The sequence below is a fragment of the Nymphalis io genome, chromosome 20 (assembly GCF_905147045.1).
Source record: "Nymphalis io chromosome 20, ilAglIoxx1.1, whole genome shotgun sequence".
In the NCBI taxonomy this organism is placed as follows: Eukaryota; Metazoa; Arthropoda; class Insecta; order Lepidoptera; family Nymphalidae; genus Nymphalis; species Nymphalis io.
This window is the reverse complement of record NC_065907.1, coordinates 3705347-3717790: the sequence shown is the minus strand read 5'-3', so window position 1 is coordinate 3717790 and position 12444 is coordinate 3705347. Positions and strand designations below refer to the sequence as shown.

The 12444-nt window shown below is 33.0% G+C and overlaps 1 protein-coding gene across 11 annotated transcripts in view; it reads left to right on the top strand.

The window, feature by feature from the left end:
- The window catches only part of LOC126776558 (trithorax group protein osa), a 94096-nt gene that overhangs the window by 1481 nt on the left and 80171 nt on the right, over nucleotides 1–12444 (top strand). The gene's annotated exons all lie outside the window — the stretch shown is intronic.

Below are 12444 nucleotides of genomic sequence, written 5' to 3'. Positions count from 1 at the left end.
ATCGGGATAGAAATACATTTAACAATCATAGCCAATTTGGCATACATGTTGATATTCCATCCCCTTGTAGTCTAAAAATTTATATAAACTCTCTATTAATTTCAATTTTTACTGAGTCGAGAGTTTGTCTTACTTAAACATCAAATTTACTTACAATTTTGTGTCTTAGAGATTTGTAGGATTTATAATAAATATATGAAATATTAGCTAAAAATATTGAGCATTTTTTAGAACAAATTGTGAACTCGCTTTTTAGCCGGAAGTACTGTTGTCATTTTGATTGATATTTAGACACAATATTTCAATGCAGTCTGAAATTCTACAGTTTATTATGTCAATGTATTGGATACTTTTCAAAATACATAATGATTAATAATAATCTCAATTATCAGTATTTAGTTCTTGTATGTACTCTGGAGTCTTATTATTTCAAATAGTTTGTTTATATTTTCTTTCCGATGTTTCTTATACTATATACTCTCGAATATTTGTACTATATTATATATAATACTTTGAGTAATAATTATTTTTGTTACATGGACTGTATAAAGCATAATCTGGAGTTAACTACATTACATTAACTATTATTATATGTCACGACCACAAAGATAAAATCTTTATAATGAAAATAACAATTTTAGAACATTCAGAAATATATTCAAATATAGTTTCTAAACATAGTCTTTCTTCTACTTTCATTATGATAACTTTTATTTTGTATTTTATTTTTAAAACAAACAGTATGTTTTTTCTTAATAACAAAGAATTGAATTAAAAGAGTGTAATTCACATTTTTTTAAGATGCTTCACTATGTTAGTCCAAATATATAAATATGATTACTTTTGATACTTAAACATTTCTAACTAAAAATTTTCAGAAAATTTTATAACTATTCAACACTTTCAATACAAATTTAAACATAATTACTATGTCTTGCCTATTTTCAGTAGAATCCTTTTACCAAATTTATTAGGCCACAAAATGATAATACTATATTCAATTTTATTTTATCATTAAAATTCCTCACATCAAGGTGTAGTTTATACTAGAATAAAACATGTAACTAGAAAGGTATTCTTTTTTTAAATTAAATACTTTAGAATGCGTTCTAATTGATACTTAAAACATAATTCTGGTGTTACCACACTAAATTAATATTTACCCATAACATATATAGAAAATAACATAACTATAATATGAATTGTAAAAATGTATCTGTGGGTATGTTACAGCAACAAAAACAATTGGTAGTATTAAGAATTTTTTTTCATATTTCTTATATATGTCAGTTTTAGTCACTAACATCCTAAGACAGTTATCATTTCGAATGGACAGTGATGTTAGTTGGTTTTTATCAATCACCGTTCAATCAAATTGTTAAATAACAAATAAAAAAAACATTCAGTAGTTTTCAGTGCTCTTTTTTAACATCTTCTACTGCAAAATACTGTTAGTGTCTTTTATAGTAATAAAATAGTAGCTTCAACATCTGAGTGACTAACCAAAAAATACAAATAAATAATCAATCATCACTATTATGGAGCATTTGTAAGGAGTGTCAGTATGTACACAAGATTTACTATTGTTTGTTAACTAACAACATATATATTTATTTCCCATAACATATACCCTACATAAATACTATGTACTCATTATAAATCAAACTCTATTAAAAGTATTCTATTTAAACAAATTAAATACCATTTAAAAAAAGTAACCATTAATCCTTAAGGTCAATATACTTTGTGGTTAACAGCAACACATAATTTTTTGTAGTCCGGTTTGTAGGGTGAGCCAATGTGCCTAAGGCATATAAACATCTTAGGTCCCAAGGTTATCGGTGTGTTGGCGATGTAAGGATTGGCTTTAGAGCGCTAATGTCTATGACTGGTGGTTACCACTTACAATCAGGCGGCCCATTTGCACATTGGCCAATTTGTAACTAATAATATACCTTTTCTAAATTGTCTTACATTGCTTGATGTGCAAAATTTTATTCAGTTGTGGTTATATTACTACTTAATTTTGTTTCTTAATGTTGTTCTCTGTCTGTAACATGTTTTTTTTTTATTTTTTACTATTTTTGTAAAATTGCTAAATTAATCATAATTTTAATCGTCGTTCAACGCATCAGTTTTTGTCTTAAGTATACTATTTAAAAATTGATATTCTGCATGATTATTTTCTAAGTTCTTAAGATTTCTACACTTGTTAAAAAATTATAAGATGAAAAAGAAGTATTTGACGAAAAATCTTTCGTTTGCAATGATAAAACTTTCTATTTGTACTTAAAATGAATTATTTTGAAGGAAGTTAAAAATATCTTATTATATTTGTAGAACCATTTCTTGCAAACTTTTTATATTATATTAAAATTTTTCCTTGTTCAGCTATAAATTAGTTATTCAAGGTGTTTCATAATTTCCCAATAGCCAGGAAAATAATGAACTTTCCTTTTAATTAATTATAGACTTAACTTTACAGTCCAGTCTATAATTAATTAAAAGGAATAAAATCAATACCATTGCACATGTGAAGCTGCCTTGTAGTGCTCTATTATTAGCATTAAATAAAAATCACAATTCACTCGAACTATTGAATTATAACATCAGTGAGGTATTGGTATATGTATAAGAATAATTTTGAATCATATATTTTATTAGAAACAAGAATATGAAATTCACATCCTGTCACATCCATAACTTTAAAAAAAAACCATCACCGAAATGCTGCTGCATCTATTGGTATAAGTTTTATGTGTATTGGTTTAGTGGATTTTCTGCCAGGCATTACATAAAAAAGTTCTCGTTTAGTATTCATAGTGTATTTTACACTATAAATATGTCATCTGTTTATGCAAACCATTACATTAAACTGTTGTGTTATACAAAAATCTATGTATTTTGTTATTTTAACTTTAAAATTGTTAAGTTCTACACAAAATAAATTGTTGTTTTTATGTTGTGAAAAATATATATTATGTTGTAATAATATATATAATGTTAGAAAAAATGGCAATACGATGGGAGAAAATCAAATGGATTAAAATTGTAAAATGTAATTATAGTCATTTATCATAATTTTAAGATTCTATTGGTAAATATTTAAAAAAAAGGGTAATGATATCTTTTCTCTTTTTTGATATTTTAACATCGTCAAACTTTTATTGGTGTATTAAGTGGTACCAGAGCGCACAACCGTCTTGGTATACAAGTAGATATTTACTAATTACTTTACCGTCAAGAACAATGTCGTACTCCGTTTATGTTAAACACGTTACATTCACAAACGATATGTCAACTATAAGCCGAGATGTCCCAATGGTAAGAACGCGTTAATCATAACTGATGATCGTGGGTTCAAATCCGGGCAAGCACCACTGAATTTTCATGTGATTAATTTGTGATTATAATTCATCTCATGCTTGACGGTGAAGGAAAACCTGAGGGGAACCTGCATGTGTCTAATTTCACTGAAATTCTGCCACATATGTATTCCACCAACCCGCATTGGAGCACCGTGGTGTTATAAGCTCCAAAACCTTCTCCTCAAAAAGGGAGAGGAGACTATGGGGGCATATCGACTATACCATCAGGTACATCATTGATCATCTACTATTCACTGTAGACTGGTTGAATGAAAGAACTTCGCCAGTCAAATAATCGGCGACTATTTACAATGAATTTGAATTTAAATAGAGTCAAATCTTATATGATAGATGTGATTGACGAATGATTGATAAAATAGAATCAATATTAAAATTAATTAAATACGAGGGAATGCTAAAAAATTCTGAGCCTAGAGTATTAAAAGATGAAATATAAATCTATGTTATATATGTATATATTTTTTAACATTATCCCTTTTTATTTCAGTGCATTTTTTACATTTTTTTGTATAGCCTGTATCCCGCTAAAAAAATTGTTCGCGCTTTTGCCCTTAAAATTTTCCACTATGACTGTTCATCGTCCTAGAAAATAGTTCCAGAAGTAAAATTTTGAAATAGGAAGTAGTCGCTGAAACATACGTCTGGACTGTAAGGTGGATTTTTGTATTCATCGAAGCCAGTTTCTTGCGCACCGTGTGAACGTGAACTGACGCATTGTCGTGTAAAAACAGGATCACTTTAATAATTTTGCCCCCTTCTTTTTTCATAAATGATTTCCTGATTTTTTTCTAAATTGCTATTCTGCTATAGTCCATATATTTATTCGACGTTTCTTCAATACGTTTTTTTATTTTAGCGATGTTTTCGTCTTGGACAGCGAAGTTGATGAACTTTTCATTGTTTTTCACCATGATTTTTTTGATAAAAAACAATAATAATACATATTTTTATGTCGGTCATAATGATTCGAACTCAATAGTACTTAACAAAGTAATGAGAAACGCAGCTGTAACGATAATAGTTGTGATTTGATCGAAATTTGACAATTTTCAAAATATGAAATTAAAAAAAACTAAAAATTATAAAACAAAATATTCGCAAAACCATCAATTATGTATTGTAGAAACTAAATTTCGTTTTTATATTTATAAAGAATAGAACCGAAAAAATACGTATTAAATTTGTAGTGTAAGCCCTCGACACGGCTTTGAATGTCGGTTGTTGGTCACAAAAAGAAAAAATCGCGGAAGAATAACAAAGCTGGCCCGTTGCTGTTAGCGGATATAAAAACGAAAGCGTACGACGATAGTGAAAGTTTGATGTGTAGGCAAATATTACTCGCTTCCAGGCAGAGATTTGTGCGTTCGTCTCTCAATTACAAAACGGGGTAAAAGCAGCCGCGATGCCAGGCTTCGACGCCATTCTACCGCTTCCACTTTCCGCACATACATTATGTAAAGGCAGCGGCGTCGGGACGTGTTTGATGGAATCAACGTGAATGGAACTTGACATCTGACACGTGTATCCAGCTTCGCGTGAATTCGAAAGGGTTTCGTTTTACTGTGTGCCCAACATATCATGTGTCTCTCTGTCTTTACTGAGTCTACATCGACGTGTTTTGAATCGAAAATTTGTTTTTTATTAATTTCTGCTTTTTGATGGATTAAAATTTCGTTTATTTTCAATATATACAAGTCGGTCTTTATTTTCTGTGAACATGTTTTCTTGTTCAATGTAAAAAATTTTACCTAACCGAGAATTCGTTCTTTCAGTTGCTGCTCGTAAACGTTAAATATTAGCACTGAGTGCAGTAATGCGATTCGGTTACAATACGTTAAAATCCTAGTACGGCCGTTGCGTTTCGAACGAGCCGCCATAAAACAATGCATCGAGCACGTGCTGTTTACACTTTGAGTTCACATTCAAGGTCGTACGCATTTGTAAGGATGTACCTGTGTAGGCTGGCCGGCGAACAAATACCGGTTACGTAACACTGTCCCACTTCCCACGATGCGGCTGTTCTTCCGTTCGTCCGTCCGTCAAGATTCCTTGCAATTAGTCCCATTTCTTTTAAGGACTTATGCCTTAGTGTTTTTAATTTTTACGCAACTTTTTGTTATTTTCAGAACGTCTTGTTAAGCCGTCGCACGTCAAAGGTTTGATCTTAATATATGACATTCCAAGCTGTACTTTTGGGCTTATTAGAAACATTGTAAATTTTCTAATTAATCTTTCTAGGCGCTGAAGTAAAGATATCTGATCAGACTTGTACCTAAATTGAATATGCTGTTATCATCGCATCATCGCCATCGAAATCGTTTTGACGATAATTTATACATTACTTAATTTATGAATGGCTTAATAAACAAGTGTTGTGGAATTAGTCATTTATCTCGGCATGTTGTTTACCCACAATCGTGTTAGATAGTTGTCGATAAGGAGACACGTGGTTGTGGGGTCGTCGACCCGACATACTTGTGCTCGCCGACAGCTCGGTAATAATAATAAAATGTTTCCGTGCGACTGGTTCAAGGGCGAGCCGCTGATATCGGCGCCCGCTATATTTAGATTTAGCTGTTTGATGTGGATATACACTACGTTGCTCTTGTTTCTGGCATCCGATCTAATCTCTTTCAAGGAATTTTACAATGTCCTATACGAAATAACTAATATCAAAACGTCTTAATGCATATTTCTTCCAAGATTCACATTTCGTCTTATTTGAATATCTCTATTATATATTTTAGTATGTCTTCATTTTGTTATTGATGGTACAAGTCCATCGGCGATTGGAACCATTTAGCTGTGTAAAGTAAACCTCATCCAACAAACCGCCTTTGGTAATCAATTAACGGGATAGTGCTCGATATTCTATTCTCTTCGTATTTAGGGCGGTACGTTGCGGTGCGTAGTGCAAGCCCGAGTAAATTTCGCTCTCACTTTCGCATCGCAATAGCGGTGTGTACATGAAAACGAGATGAATGGGCCGACGGAGACCGTTCATTCTGAGTCCGTGATGTGGATTTCGTAAAATCAATGCGAGCCGTCTCGGACCCGCGTGCCCGATAATCGTGTCATTGTGTTGTGCTTGGATAATGACCGCTCTCGTCTACCGCATCGGGTGGATGACCGCGTAACTACATCTATTAAATTTTCACTTGACATCAGCTGCTCTCGTTTTAAACAACTGAATTAGCAGTAGCGATGAGTCATACAAAAATATTACTTGTTACATTTTAATTGTTTGTTTAATGTTGCATCACGGTTCTTTATTGCGGTATTGCAACGTAATCATTAATAGTTCTTATCCATAATAAGATTTAACGAGGCATCACTCCGCAACGTCTCGATTTACTTAATTATCTCCTTTAATATGAACGTCACGGTCATTTCGATCGATGTAGAGACAATCTTACATCACGATTTGTATTGGCGAACGAAAACGTCACTCGTCACGCGGCTTGCATTCATTCATATTGTATGTTGTAATGGGGTCGTTAAACCACCGTGACGTCATGTAATTGCCGGCCCCCTTTGCCCGTCCTCGGTTGGAATCAAAACGTCGGATTAATAACAAGGGAAACCTGTGTAGGTCAAGCCCATTATCTCTATGCCTTGCCGCTAGACATATCAGTCTACAAAAAGCTAATAAATCACGATTCATCGTGTTACAAATCAAATGACTTTTACGTATATAATACATTGGTCTCCGTAATCGTTGTCAAGCGTTAATATGTATTAATAAGTTTATTGTTTTGATCATTTACTATATAACATTATATAATATGATAATATCGCATTAGCGCTGTCATTAATTTAGTAATGAGGCGATAATTACGCTTTGATAAAATAAATTATCATTATTTATATTGGTATATAAATTTACATTTTATTACAATTTCTACGCGAGTTGAGCAAAATTTAAACTTTGGCAACATTTAAACCTTTCAAAAAATAATTTTATAATAACACCATACATTTTATTACGAAAAATGCACACGTGCTTCTTGTATGAAGCATTTAATTACAAGCTAGCCTTAATAATGCAAACGATGTGACGTAACTTACATCGATAAATGTATATGAATGCAAAAGGGGCCATTGCCAAGGACCTCTGTCTGAACGCAGTCAGAAAGGTAAATGACTCATTCATATAATATATATATACCCAAGTTCTGATCTACTAAACGATTTTAAAGACGTCACGGAGTTATGAATACAATTTATACATCGATTTTACTTGATAGAAATTTTATATTTATATTCTTGTTATTTATACTCTCGTCAATGGTCAATGTGGTTGGTTGATACTGACGGTTTGTGATACTTATAATGGTGTTACAAGTATGAAAGCGTAACGTATAGAATACACTAGTTATCTTATTTCTTATAAGTTTCAAGACTTCAAGATATGCAAAAACTTTCTACTTGTATACATAATAAAAAATGTTTCGAACTAGATTTCACAAAAAAAAAACACAATGAATTGTTATGAAATGTTGACGCGATGTAAATTAAAATTGTTTAAATATAAATTTTGTAAAATGCCGCCTCCGTCGAGAGAAATAATTTTTTTTAATCCTAGGATTGTCGGTGGGTACATAACGGGCGGGCGTTTATACATTACGGTATATCTACATCAAAGGTCACGACCGCCACTCTTATGTACGCCAGATAGTATGTACCTAAAGGGAGTTCTTTATTGAACCGTCTTGGGTGGAAAAGGGGTCGCTTTATTAGGTCAGTAACACTTGTAATCCCTTTGTTTACACTTGTTGCGTGTGAGGTATCGATATGCAAGCCTGTCACTAATAACTTATTTGATAATATGAATTATTATATAATCTAATTTAAGTATTGAATTGATTGATTAAATTTAACGACGTGATTCGATACGTAATTGACTACGATGACGTGGGTTTTAGCATTGAAATTACGCGTGTTTAGTATCTATTTTCGCCCGTATTTCAGCTAAAACGGATTATATATCTATTTAAGTTTTTATAATTTTGGTGGCGCATTGGCTATGTAAGCGTATAAAGTAAGAGATGATTAACATTTCTTACAATGCTAATATCTATGGGCGTTGGTGACCACTTACCATCAGGTGGCCCATATGCGCGTCCGCCTACCTATTCTATAAAAAAAAATCATCATCACCGCCGTTAAAGTCGCAGGTGACCCTGGTCATGTAGATTTTTCCAGCTAGATCTTTCTTTGGTTTTCTTTCTTCAGTTTTTCACGTCGATTGCCTCGATATTCTAACATCCTATATTGAAAAATGTAATAATTTTAAATAAGTCTCTTCTACTATTTATTTATCGACTTGAGTAAACATTTCGATTTTAGATTAATTTGGCACAAACTAACTAATTAAGATGTATAAAAATAGATGTTTGAATGCTATAAATGAACATAATCAACCAGTTTAATGTGACCCTCGGTACGTAATTCCAGTTCACCGCTTCCAACGTTAACAAGCGGTTCATTAGAAATATATGCCCGTATTCATTGTACGCGTCACATATGACGGCCGTGCCCTAGAAACAACCGAGCAATATTAATGCTGCGCTATGAATTAAAGACAGTTTATTTAGCTTATTTGATATTTAATGAGAATGTATTATATGCCACCTGTTGCTTAACCGCCTGCACTTAGTATCGCGAGCTTGACATTCACGGGGCTCGTGACGCCAGAGACCGAAATAACACGCCGTAACCAACCGCATAACACGACGTAATGTTCTGTCTATTTATAGATCTTTATAATTAAATACACAGACATTTTCTATTTACCTCCAGCTAGTGGATGAGGCGGGAGGTGACGTTAAACGCGTGCGTTTCATTTCGTCATTATTAAAGTTAATTGATTAGTTTTCTTTACGTCGTCGTCACGATTATTTTACAATCTGTATTCAATACAATAGTCTCGTTTATGATTCATAATTAATTTAATAATGACACAGTTATTATGTTTATTATTTAATTCAAATTAAGATTTAATTCAATTAGAATTTTCGATTTCTGTGAATTATTTAATCGATTGGTGTATTCATTAAATCGGTTATTTAAGGCAGCACGTGTCATCCGAGGTCGGAACAGATGTGATGAATACGGTTTACGTTCCATTGTTGATTCTCAAACAAGTACAAAAAGTAAACCGGTCAGCGTGCCTTTTATCGTTTCTCGCAGGAGCTCATTGATATAAAGTAATAATAGTAATAACAGTCAATCCTATCTCATTCATTTTCTCTTTTTCATCTGACAATACAGTTATGGCTCGGCTTTTTTGTAGATACGCAAAGGGATAGCCCGACGGCGTTTAATATGTAAAGGAAGGCAAGGTTATACTCACACAAGTGTATCGGTGTAAGGTGCGCGTGTAGTTGAGGGAATCCCCAACTTTTTACAAACACAATCAAAGAGTTATGTAATGTTCGCTCGTATCCGCCAGCGTACACAGCTACTGTTGTTTGTACGAATGTCGATATTATACATACATTACCGGCCTCTTGTATTAGTCATAGGTCATTAACATTTCTGTTATACGCTGTTTACTTTTTGCACATTTTATATAGCTCTCGCGTCCTTGACGGTAAATGTATAACAACTGAAATATTTAATGTTGCGTTTAAATGCCTCGTAGGCTGGCTTACGAGCTAATTCTTATTTTGTAACAGTTTTATATCGTCTCGTTATGTATTTTATATCAAATAGATTTGAAGTAGTTGCTTCTTGTCCGCTTCGCTGGGTGCAAATCCAACACTACTGAATATTCCTATATCCAACCAAACCTTCTCCTCAGAAAGGGAGAGGAGGCCTTAGTCCAGCAGTGGGACATTCACAGGCTGTTACTGTTACATGACTGGTGGTAAAGCTCGTCTGGGTAGGTACCACCCACTCATCAGATATTCTATCGCAAAACAGCAGAACTTGGTATTGTTGTGTTCCCATTTGAAGGGTGAGTGAGCCAGTGTAATTACAGGCACAAGGGACATAACATCTTAGTTCCCAAGGTTGGTGGCGCATCGGTGATGTAAGCGATGGTTAACATTTCTAACAATGCCAATGTCTATGGGCATTGGTGACCACTTACCATCAGGTGGCCCATTTGCTCGTCAGCCTTTCTATTATATATAAAAAAAACATGACATTTATGCGATATATGATTCTCGTAAGTAACGATTGATACGGCTTTAACTAACAAACGATCACATTTATTGTATTATTCAATCATATTTTATTTTATATAACAAAATAATTTTCACGTATAAAAAAACATTTTAAAAAACAAGCTTTAGTTTAAAATTTACCAAATGAATAAAATTTCGCATATACTTGCAAAATTCCGATAGCATTTATAGTTATATATCCGATAGTTATAATAATAAATTTGTCATCCTATGCAAGTCACTTTGGTTCCATAGACACAATTTTATTGTTATTAGAGTTTTTACATTTCCAATTAACTATGCAATCAAAACAAGAGTTACTTTTTCCATAGCATCCATTTTGGGATGAATGCGAACAATGCATTTATATTATATTACAGTAACAACCTGTGAATGTCCCACTGCTTGGCTAAGGCCCCCTCTCCCTTTTTGAGGGGAAGATTTGGAGCTTATTCCACTACACTGCTCCAATGCGAGTTGTTGGAATACACATGTGCCAGAATTTTGACACATGCAGGTTTCCTCACGATGTTTTCCTTCGCCGTAAAGCACGAGATGAATTATAATCACAAATTAAGCACATGAAAATTCAGTGGTGATTGCCCGGGTTAGAACCCACGATCATCGGTCAAGATTCACGCGTTCATAACTGGGTCATATCGGCTCATATTAACCAATCTAAAAAGATAACACTTACGTTATTAAAAAAAATTTGATATTTTTACGTTTAACGTTGCTTATAATATAATTCTATCATTGTACGATTTTATTAGGAATATATTACTAATATAAAATCCAATTGGTTGCACACTATGCATGTCAGATGAATTTAGTTAAATATAATAGTAAAAATAGAATATGTATATATAAAATAAACTATAAACTAAGTTAAAACATTACTTAAAATATTGAGATTGTGTCTGGTAACATCTCAAGTTAAACGCAAACTCTTAAAGTTTGTTGGTATTGTTGTACTCATCTAAACATAAGTTTATGCTCGCTCGAAATATTCGCAATATATGCTTAAAATAATCTCAGTTTATATTGTGTAACTTTTAATGGACGTAATACCAACATCACTGTCTTAACATAAAGTCTTAAAGTCTTTGTATACGTGTACTATATAAAAATACATAGTATTAAAACTTATTACAATCATCCACAGCAACATAAAAAAAACAGTGTAGAGCAAACTTCAATGTAATTTTTTTATTTTTTAAATTATTACCTTATTTCCACAGACGTGCTTTTTGTACCTTTTACTTAGATTAATTTAGGTTATTTTAATGCGGGCATCACCATAATCTAGATTTTCAGATGGCAAATTGATGATAATTTGTCGCTTATTCATATGCTAATTATGTTAAAGTTTGTTTGCGACTTCATCATTGCCAGTTGTCTTATTTAGTATTATTGATCTTAGTTGGATTCAAGATTCCTCACCTAGTCTGGATAGTATTCGGCCAGTCTGACCATAATCAGGTCACCTCTATTATAAATCGTTATGTTTAGTTTTGTAATACAGTCTCCTTAGCGGTTGCCGTTTGTACCGTCTTCACCAGTGTCCGCAACTTGTCGTCGCTGTTGTCAGTGTAAAATATGAAGTTTTCCGTATGACGCGATATAGCAACCACTGTATGAGATACGCTATCGTGCAATTGTACCCACTGCTGGATATAGGCCTCGTCTTGTCTGTCGTAGTCCTCAAGGTCCAACAGTGTCTTGTAGCATTTTAACAATGTTTTTTTTTTTGAGTAGAGGAATCCTTTATATTGACAAAGGTCCTGGGACAGAATAAGCTATAACAATGCCGCGTCTTACTAAAATGGTCAAGACCAAAATATACTTTCTAGAAGTTCTTCAACAGAACTCCTCTAACAAGC